Source organism: Platalea leucorodia, assembly GCF_965183815.1.
Source record: "Platalea leucorodia genome assembly, chromosome: 4".
Lineage (NCBI taxonomy): Eukaryota > Metazoa > Chordata > Aves > Pelecaniformes > Threskiornithidae > Platalea > Platalea leucorodia.
Window position 1 is genome coordinate 70195317 of NC_138826.1, and position 11577 is coordinate 70206893.

An 11577-nucleotide genomic window follows, 5' to 3' on the forward strand; every position below is an offset into this window, starting at 1 on the left:
AATGTAGCCTGGAGTCTCTCTTTTACCCACAATCTGGTCTTGGGTGAGGGAATCCAGGCTAAGCCCTCCCTAGAATTAACCTGGATCATTCTTATGACAGCAGGGTCTATCCAAGGTCTTCCCAGTCCCTCCTCATCCCAAATCCTTGCAATTCTCTTCAGGCTGCCTATATCCTTTCCCCTCCTTTCTTCCTCCAGATACCCACGCACTGCAGAGCAGAATTATTCCTAGCAGGGACAGGGTGGGAAGGACAATTTGTGAGAGGCAAAACAATGCACAGGGTCAGGCAATTGTGTAATTTCCATCCATCAAACTAACCACAAGAGTCAGGTGGAGATGGACCAGGTTTCCTCTCTCCTAGAGAATGAGGTAGAGAGAGAGAAAGTAAGTCTGAGTTTCTGTTGCCTTTCCTTGGCTCCAGCACAGAAAATTAATTTCCAAACTCCTTGCTATACCCTGCCACAATCTCCTCAGTGCCATGAACACAATGGTACCTGATGTTGCTCACCAGCAATGCAACATGTGCACTCTCCAAGTGGTATCCCTGACCTCATGCCTGCTGAATACCAATGCATTTTGTATTGGCCAGGGTGTCTCAGGACAGGTCTATAAAACTTGATCATCCACTCATATCCATGTGCTTTGACAGCCGTGCTTGGAGCCCTTGCAAATTTATGATGGGAACAACTTGTGCAACTAGAATGGCACCACCGGGAATGTGTTACTGGCCACCCTCACACATTCCCTTTGCTGAGGGCAACTGCAGCACCACACACATGAATGCAGACACACAGACACACACAGAGCCCTTCAGGTACTAAATCTGACGGATTGCTAGCTGGTAGATGTGGTCCTCTTTCTCATCATAGCCAGCGTATGTGGCTCACACAGACATACACACAGAAGACTGACACTTATTCCCTGCCTGCCTAACAATTCCTGCGCACGCCCAGTAATTCATTTTCATAATAAATGTCCATCTATTTTAATAAAAGGGCTGGGAGGATAATACTGCAGATGTGTGGAACAGACTACATCACTGCATCCTGCCTCCTCCCCGCTTCTTCCATTCCTCCTGTCCCCTGTTTATCAGCTCCTTTTTGGAAGGCTAATACATTTTTAAAAGGCTTTCTAGAAACTGTTTGCAGTGACAGAGATGGAGCAGCTGTGAGGAGAGCCATCAGTCTCATTCAGTACAGCTTAGGTATCTAGCAAAAGGTAGAGAAAAACTCTAGGAGGTGGAGGGGAAGGGCAGTGTACGAATGGAGACAGACTGACCTGAATTATGGATTCAGAACCAATCAAAAGGCATGAGTTGAATCTATCTTTCTCCAGGGGATGAATGCCCTTGGTGATGGGAGCTCATGAGCAAATAGAGGCCTGTGGGAAGGTAAGACTCTGTAAGTGAGTTGGCCAGGAGTATTGCTCAGTGGTGGGGTGGGAGCACCCATTTGAGATATGGTCCATTATTGGCAGGCCTGGAAGTGCTCAGCTGTGTGTCACACACCCTTCAGTGCAAAGGGAAAATCAAGCAGCTCTTTTCTGCTAGCTAAACAGGGTTATCTGGCATGGGACTGCCAGCCTTTCAATTCCCTCTGTGATACACCATGTGAGCCCACACACCTTGCCCCTCCACAGCAATGCAGGGATTGCCACCAAGAGGGGTCAACAGGTTTGCCAGCTTGTCCCATAAACCTGGAGGAACAGAAGGCTATTACAAGGGCCTCAGAGGGATGGAAGCCAGTCTTCTTACCCTCTGGGATCAGTCACTTCTATGGAAAGGATCACAGCCCCGCTGTATTGGAGCTGGTTTGAACGGTGCAGTCAGATTTGTGGGGCCAACAGGAGCAGTTCTTTTTGTCTCCCATCCCTTATGTTTGGTAGCTGGAAAGCAACTCACTACCTGAGGGTAGGGGATCCCTTGCTGCACTTCCTCCCTCTTAAAACGTTCTTTGAAAATGTGTTTTACATGGAAAGTACAGATCAAAAATCTAAAGGGCAGGATGGCTCTCAAAGGCACCATGGTCTCTCTGCTGTGCCTTGTTCTGGCTCACTTCTGTTTCCAGCCTGACAGAGGGCCAGTCTTGGGGGCTGGAGGAAGCCCAGGCAGACTGGGGTTGAGACCTGACCAGGGTTTCTTGGAGTGTTATTGCTATCATATCTGCAGAGGCTCTGCTCTAAGTGCCTGCGACAGGGGCATGCAGCAGTCTCATCTCGCCACGCCATTTCCAATGCTGCTGCAGCCCTACGATGAAGATGAATGTGGCCTGACCCAGGTTATCACATTGCTGTGTGTGTGAGCCTGTATACAGATATCAGTTTGCTCCTGAAGGCTGATGCTATTGGGCTAACTGCAAGGAGGCTGTGTATGGTGGGACAGAGGGGACTACAAGGAAAGAGCTAGGGAGGGTGGAGGAGTCTGGGTCTTCTGTGGGCAGTTGATGACGAAGGACTTGCAGTGACAAGAACATGGCTTTCACCTCAGCTCCAGAGCAGGGGCGCCATGAATGTCAGGAGCAAGGTATGACATCCCTTGAACAGCCTGCAACCTTTACCGCAGCTACTGTGTCACACCACCAAGGGGCACTCCATATCTCAACAGCTCTCCTCTTTCCATGGGGTTGAAGAGTGGTATTGCTAGACCTGCCAGCCCAACGCTGCAGGGAGAGAGTGGAGGTGCTGCAAGGTGGCCATCACATCTGGGCCCTCAAGGGCACAGCATGTGCAGGGAGAGGACCATATGCCCTGCTAGCGCAGCATGTCTTTGCTCCTCTACCTTGCTGAATAAGTGGGGTTACATGTCCCTTTCTGCATGTGAGTACAAACACAGGTATAGACATATGTGTGTGTGTGCTGTCCTGCACACTTATAGTCACACATACCCAAGAACATCTGTGCATACACAGGTACACACGCAATCCACATGCATCCCAGCCCAATGCCTCTCCTTGCCCTCTCCTTGCAGAAGGGCTCTGGCAAAACAGTCTGTAAGGGAAGAACAGAGATCACACAGCAGCAGGGAAGGGCAGTCCTTTTGGGGTTGGATAGCAAGCAGTATGTGGGGAGAGGGAGGTAGGACAGACTGCAGTAAGGTCCACAGAGACCATAGGGTAGTGTAGACCATAGTGTAGCCCCATGGGGGCTACACTAGTGGGAACACAGCCCTTCACCTGGGACAGAATTTGGGGAAGGACTGTGGTGGCTATGTTGAGGGACAGTGCAAGGTAAGGCATTTAACAGTCCCCTCTTCCTTCTGAGGTACTAGGCTGACCTTAAGGCACCTACAGAAAAGACATTTTCTGCTGCCTCTTTAACTATGGAGGGTGGCAACAAGGTTCCTGGGGTTGGCTGAAGAGGTGGTGATTTGCGCAATTAATGTCTAATCAGTTCTATGAATATTTATTGCTAGTCAGCAAGCTCCTGAGTGACAGTGAAGCCCCATCTGATTGGAATCACATTCACAGTTAAACCAGAGCCTCCTTTGGGGTTCACAGACCTCCCACTGGGCAAAAGGCCCAAAAGGTATAACCATCCTGCTGCACATGGGAGGCACAGGAACCACTGGAGAATTTTATTTAATCCTTTTTCAGGGGAGGAAAAACTGAAGTTTTAAAATTGGCTGGCTGGGGAGAGACACCTTGAAATAGTCTGATATATTAACAGACTTAACCCATGATTGAGTTTGAGCCTGTTCTTTTTTTTTATTTGTGCTCTCTCATTTACTTTCTATTGCAACATGGGAGAGAAAATAAAGAGAAGAGAAATATAAACTCCTGCAACTGTTTGAAGAGTCATGTAATACTCAGGGGTTTCTTGGAGCTTGCCATTGACCCTTCCTCCAACATGGCATAAAGTGTACATAAAGCTATTATTTTATTTCCTCAAGAAATACTACTGTTTGGACTTTCTGTCATCACCAGAATTGTGATGCTTCTCAACTTTGCCCATATTTGTTCTCCTTTCCAGAATCCCCCATTCTCCCCCTTTGCTTTCCCCCTGCTCTAATCCTTTCACCTCACCTCTGTCCCTGGCCTCTCTTTCCCACGGTGCCTTCTGCCCTCTGTGCTTTGCTCTTCCCTCTCCATAAACTTGCTACTGTCCTCTCACCTTCAACAAACCCCCCTCTTCCCTTTTCCTGACAGGCGATGCCACTTCTCCTGCTCTCCTGCTCCCTGGACAGACTCCATTCTGGGAGCTCGGTCTGCCTTGGCAGAGCTCTGGGAAACCCCCCTATTATCAGTGGAAAGTGAGTTGCTAAACCTGAGCCAAACTCTTCAGCTCCTGCTGCTCACCTGCAGCTTGGGTTTGTGCTGGAGGCACTGCCAGAAGCCTGTTATTACCTAAATGAAAAAAGATACACAGCCCTCTCTGAGAAGGAAGAGACACAGATAACAGTGATTTGCCCATTGCCTGCTGCCTTCTGACTGGGAAAAACACCCCAAATTCCAGCAGGGCTTCCAGGACCAGCCCTCAGTGGAGGGAGAAGGACAGAGACAGCTCTGCACAGTGAAGGCCACATTTTTACTTTCTGCATGGGTAGAATCTGTGGCTTTTGGTGGCAGGGTGAGAGAAGGTCCTCCAAATTTGCACCACAGATATCCCCTTCTTCTCATGTGATTATGCTTGGCCTTGAGCCAATACAGGACTAGGAAAATACAAAAATGGGAGCCAATAATAGACCCAGAATAAACAACAAAGTATCAGGGGAGGGAAGAGAAGGGAGGGTTGGCAAGCCTGAAATCATTATCACAGTGTACGAGGGCTCTGTTCTGCAGAGCTCTGTTTTCCTTGCTGCAGCCCTTGACTTTCCTTGTCAGCTCCACCATTGTGCTCTGGAGCCGTGATTTTAATATCCAGGAGCTAATGGGCTGCTTGGCCTCCTCTCCAGAGGGCATTCAGCAGGAGAAAGTGTGCTTCACACACAAAGAGGCTTGAGGGACTTCAAGAGAGGCAGTGGGAAAGGGCAGGGGGAGCAAGCAGCTCAGAGCCACGTGCTGTGGGGAAGAAGTGCACTCAGAGGTTCCTGGAAATTCCAGCTGACCCTAAATCCCAGGCAAGCACAGCTTCACCTCACACGGCTTGGTGCCCATACAGTGATGCATTTGCTCTGATACAGTTAAAATTCATGCAATGGTAGACAACACATTGGTGTGTGTAGACAACCAGTAGTTAACCAATGGTAGACAACCAGTAATGAGTTGTGTTGCTGTCCTGGGACCAATATTATTTAATATCTTCATTAATGACATAGATAGTGGGATTGAGTGCACCCTCAGTGAGTTTGCGGATGACACTGAGTGGTGCAGTTGATACACTAGTGGGAAGGGATGCCATCCAGAAGGATCTTGACAGGCTTGAGAACTGGGCCCATGTGAGCATCATGAAGTTCAACAAGGCCAAGTGCAAAGTCCTGTACCTGAATCAGGGCAATCCTCAATATCAGTACAGACTGGGTAATGAACGGATTGAGAGCCATACTGCAGAGAAGGACTTGGGGCACTGGTGAATGAAAAGTTGGACATGAGCCAGCAATGTGAGCTTTCAGTCCAGAAAGCCAATCATATCCTGGGCTGCATAAAAAGAAGCGTGGCCAACAGGTCGAGGGAGGTGATTCTCTCCCTCTACCCCACTCTTGTGAGACCCCACCTGGAGTACTGCATCCAATTCTGGGGTCCCCAGTACAAGAAAGACATTGACCTGTTAGAGCGGGTCCAGAGGAGGGCCATGAAAATGATCAGAGGGCTGGAACACGTCTCCTGTGAAGAAAGACTCAGAGAGTTGGGGTTGTTTAGTCTGGAGAAGAGAAGGCTCCAAGGAGACCTTATTGCGGCCTTTCATTACTTAAAGGGGTTGCCAGGGCTTGTAGTGACAGGACAAGGGGCAATTATTTTAAATTGAAAGAGGGCAGATTTAGATTGGACATAAGGAAGACATTTTTTTATGATGAGGGTGGTGAGGCACTGCAACTGGTTGCCCAGAGAAGTTGTGGATACCCCATCACTGGAAGTGTTCAAAGTCAGGTTAGACGGGGCTTTGAGCAAACGGTTCAAGTGGAAGATGTCCCTGCCCATGGCAGGAGGGTTGGACTAGATGATCTTTGAAGGTATCTTCCAACCCAAACCATTCGATGATTCTATGAACTCATGCACATACACATATGTTCCTTTTCCACTACAGTACCTTCTTATACCCATTTACCATTTGACCACATCTCATCTTTCCCAAGCTAGACCAAAATATAACAACTTCCCCAAACATAAAACTGGGCTTTAAAAAAATCACAGGATTTTATCTGAATGTCCAAGGGACACTTGCCTAGTTATATTTTGAGAATATTTTGTCCCTCTGGAGAAGAGAAAGAAACGTGCTTCCGTCCTTCCTTTTTTGTATTTGGTATGAGAATTAAAATTGTCATTTGATTCCACTGACTCTAGGTGCTGGGGCTTTAAGGAAAATATTAACATCATGCTTAGGACAAAATGGTGAGAGGTTGCATCATTTCAATTTGCAATCCTTTCATCGGACACCTCTACTCCTGCTGTAAGGCATGCTCTTACACTCAGATCTTCTCCCAAATGCTTTCCCTCCTGTGTGCACCCAACCAAAACATCTATGCACCACGTGCAGCTCTGCTTAGTCCTTTGCAATCACACACAGAAATACTCTTTTGGTTTCTGGTTTTTGTTTTTGTTTAGGCCAATGTTTATCTTGCCACAGGGCAAGATACAGAGTCTCTTCCCAGCTTTCCCACAGACATCTCCATGATTCCCAGCTTTGCTACAGACTCTTCCATGATACCTCCTCATGCCTGTTTCCTAAATTCATCAAGGAAGCAGCTATAGCATGTACCCTGAGGAAAATCAGAAAGTGTTAGAAAGCGTTCAGCAGGCTGCTAAAAGATCCCACGTCATTCAGTCTGATTAGGAGAAAGCAAGGCTACCATTTTCATGTCAAATCCCTACACTTGCACAGCCCACAGCTCAACCCCCTTCTGAAAAACCTCCAGTCCTTTAGCTGTAGGATACTACCCAGCTACACTGTTAGGCTGTGGGCAACTCTCCCCCTTCCAGAGCCAGGCTTGTTGGCCTGAGCAGCCAAAACCCAGAGCTGCAGATGAAACCATGGGGCTCTGGTAACCCTTAGCAAACCCATGGGGTCTTTGCTGTGGGGGACGAAGGAGAAGAAGAAAGCCTCTGTCCTCTAGGAAGGTTTGGGAGCTGCTGCATATTTTCTCTCCCTTCCCTGAGCAGGCAGGCTGCTCCTGGGAGCTGGGAATTGCTAAGAGATTGAAAACCTGTTGCTGTGAATTTCAGAGATGCCTGTCAGGGGCAGCTGGAGCAACAAAGGGTTCAGTGTATTAAACTCACCATAGTAAAGCCATAATGGGATTTTGCATGCTGCTGCGAGCAGAATACCCAAACCAGCTCAGCATCTTGCCTCATCAGGCATGCTTTCAATACCTCCTTCTTCCTCCAGTCCCTCTCCCCCTACCTGCAGTGCATGTCCCAACCCTAAGGCTTCAGAAGGACGTCTATCTGTACAGGAGGAAGGGGGGCTTTAACCCTCAGGCCCACCCAAGTCCCATAGGCTTGTTGGCTTCTTCCTCTGCTCCTTTTACAAATGTGATAAGCATCATTTATAGGTGGGAATACATCAGTGGTGAAAGGGACAGGGCAGAATTGCTCCCTAGGAAGAAGGAGCAAGAAAGTGAGTTTCTGGGGAGGTGGGTCAGACGTATGTGGAAAGGAAGCTTGGGAAGAGGCAGGTCAAATGACAAATGGGACATGAAGAAAGAGCATGGAGGAAAAATGGGAGGAGGAATGCTCCAGGGAAAGAGCTAGGAATGGCTTTGGGGAGGGATGTCTTCAGAATAAGGAGGGTGTGGACAGGGGTCTGGGAGAAAAGGTAGCCAGGAGATGGGGCTGTGAGAGGGCAGGCACTGGGTCTGAACAAGGGTTTGCAGTCTGTCATCAGGGGAGCGCAGGGGTGGGGGTGTGTGCATTTAGAGGGGATATCTGCATTATTTCCCATAGGGTAAATTTCTCTTAGAAAAAGTCACTTTGTAATCAGGAAGCTGGGATTTGCTGTACTGGTTCTGCCTCTCCTCTGCAAACCGTTTAAGAGAGTTCATCTTGTTAAAACCCCTGCACCAGAGAAGGTGAGGAGGTCAAATGCCTTCTGGGGGATACACTTAGCAAAGCTGTTTCCCTACTGCTGCAGAGACCCTACACCACCACCACCACACCCCACCATCCTCCACCCAGTTCAGGCTGTAATACCTAAAAGGAAGAAGACAACATGAGAAATAAGTGTGGATGTGAGAGCAAACCCTCCTTCCATCTTGCATGGCACTCCAAGGCTGTGTGCTACCACCCTAGGCTGATTGTGCTACCTGCCCAGCTCTGCAGCTGCCCGGAAGGGGTGAGGGCAGGGAAGGCCTGGGGCTCCCTCCCAAACCCTGTGGCCTGGTTAACTCACAGACACCCAAATCTATTGGTGAGACCCACACTTTGCAGCAAGGAGAACATATAAAGGGCAAGGGCCTGAGATGCCTGTGCATCAGGGAGATGAGAGGCAGTGGCAGGGCTTGCACAACTGAGAAGCCTGATTAGAACATCTGTTCCTGCCTTGCTTTCTGAGTGTGTTTTGGATCAGGAGTTCTTCACCTCAGGCATTACAGTGGTCTCTGTCCCACAGAGCTGACTCTGGGGTGCAGCTCCAGGGTTGGGGAACCTGCTTAGACCTGGGGTATGGGTCTGCTGGGAGCCCAGGATGGAAAGGAGGAGTATGGACAAGATTAGGACTGAAAGAGAAGATGAGCAAGGTAGAACAAATGAAGGAAAAAGTGAGAAGAAAGCAGGCAGATCCACAGAGAGAGGCACCAGGGCAGCCTGTGCTCACATTTATTTAGTGGTGTTGCTATGGACTCCCCCTTTGCCTGGTCATTTTAGCCTGAACATGTAGTGGCCACTCATCAGAGCATAGAATATGAGGCAGGAGGAAACCACCTCATCATCAAGAGAGGTTTTGACTGCCAGGAGGAACTAGGGCGCAACAGCCCCTTCAAAAACTCTCTTAAAAGCAAGAAGGATTTTTCACTCCCTTACCTCTTGAGCACCTGAAGGCCAAGAATTCACCTTGAATTAGAAGGCAATATTCACCTGTGGAGAGCTGAGTGTCAGATCTCCCAGTGTTGCTGGGGGTTAGCTATTTCATCTTTACATTTTCCTTATGTTCCCTCTATAAAATGCGACATTATACTGAAGTAACCCTTTCACTTCTCCATGGGTTGCCTCATCTACTGAGCTGCAAGCTCTTTGGGGTCAGGCAGTTACTACAGCTGCACAGTGCCCGCATGCAATGATACTGTTATTCTTGTTGGGGCTACTGGAAATAACTCTACTATTCATAACTGAGAGGGTGGGCTGCAGACTCACAGATACCTTCATCATAAGCACAATCACAATTTGATTCACTTTCTGGAGAACCTGATTCCTACCTATACATAATTTCTTCCTATTTCTCCAATGTTTTTCCACTCTTCTGAGGCTTTGCCCACTCTCTCTTTCAATGGTTACTCCTTAACTCTCTCCTGAGCTCTTCAGTGGGATTGTACATGGCTGTCTCTTGGCCAGCGTGGCTTCTCCTTCACTACAATGAGGAGGTAGGCAGGGAGAGTAGGAGGGAACTGTCAGGCTGCCTCTGGGGAACCTCCCTGCCACACTGGTTTGGTTTATCTGCCATCAAGATGCATGCCCCAAAAGCCCATCTGACCCCAAGGCCTGGCCATCATGACAGAGTCAGAGTTAGCCTCCTTCCCTCTCCAGCCCCCTCAACCCAAAATATAAGCCTGAGTTGAAGTGAAAGAGAAGTGGGTTAAAGTAAGGGAAGATTTGTCAGTGTAATTTGGAATATTTAGGGTGGCCACCTCTGACACGGAGGGCATTAACACAAGGAAGGTATGAGGCATTTCTGTGCGCACTGCTCCTTTCTAGCCCAGAGGAAGCCAGGAACGCACCTGAGGGTTTGCTCTTCAGCTGTGAGTAAGCTTGCAAGGAAAACCGCATTGCTTGGGTCACTGACAACTTGACTGGCCAGAGGCCCAGGGGCAATGCTCCCTAGCTGGCTGGGTAACAAGAGCATCCGTCTCCAGTGCTGGCAGTGTGGCAGTCAGCCACTTGGCAAAAAGACGGATCAAATCATAACACAGCCAAGGAAAACCAGGGAGGGAAATGGAGTCCAGCTCTGTCAGGCCAGGCTGCGGCTGCATAGCAGTAGAAGGACAAAACTCAGTTGGGTCTTTTCCTTGGCACCTTGGAAGGTGAGGCCTGGGTATGGATAGATAGGGGTGAATCCTAGTGTCACTATGAGCAGGAGAGGGTTGGGACATCATACCTACCCCTTCATTAGCCTTCCCTCCCAGCACCCAAATCAGACACCAGTTGTAACCACTGCTGTGCCAAAACCCCACCACAACAGATACAAGGTGAGGGCAGGGCGGACTGAGGGGAAGCAGGGGTGGAACTAGTGAAGGGTACATTGCTCCACCTATCCCTAAATGCTCTTGGTCGTCCCTTTTTCCTTTTGGTACCCCATGTGTAGTGGTGTCCCATCTGCTCAGTGAGGAAAAGCAGGTGAATCCCTTCCTTCCACCACCTCTCCATAGAGGGTCTCCAAGGGCTGGGGAATGACAATCTTTCATTTGCCAGTGCTCTGCCACAAAGCAGAGGGGCAAGTCATACCTGACTGAGGATGGTACTGCCACCAGGACAGGCAGGAAAGACTCAACTCATAGGGCTCCAGCCAGCGGCCAGCCACTCCTGCCACATCTCCACCTCACTCCACTCCAAGGGGCAGGGGGAGATGGCTCCATATCCAATATCCATATCCTTCCCTTTGAAGGGTGGACATGTCTCCCTTTTTTCTTCTCAAGGGCAAGGCACCATTGGGCACAGAGGAGGAGAGCAGATCTGTGTCAGTGTTGGAGAATGGCTTCCCACCTAGAAACAGGCATGCTGTGAGCAAACAGCACCGCACAGGACTGTCATTGTGAGATGCGGAGTCATAGGAGTAAGCTCCCTGACAAGAGGAAAGGGCAACCCCGTACTCAGCACATACAGTCTGTTGGCCCTAATTTCTCCTCTGCTCTGGGCTCTGTGTGCCAGGATGAGATGCATCAGGAGAGGTACCATTTTGCTAAATCTTGAAGCTGACACTTTTAATATCCATTAGTGTTGCTACTCTGCCAGAGAGCATTAGCTGAGATACACGGACTGTTCCCTTCCTGATCCCTAGCCCCAACCCCTACCATCCCTCCTTTTGTCTCCCCAGCCCAGCCTGACTGGTGTTCCCAGTACCGACAACAACAGTTATCTCAGGTTCAACCCCCCTCTTCAACAAATCTGTCATTGCCGTCTTTCACTCCACTCCTTTTCAAAGATTTTTGTATCTTGAAGAAAGTGACTCCCTACGCAATGCACATGAACCCACACTCAGACATATACCTAGCAAAGGACAGAAGGCAAGACTTACTTTCTTCTGCCTCCAAGAAACAGATATGAAGCACTAAGTGGAGTA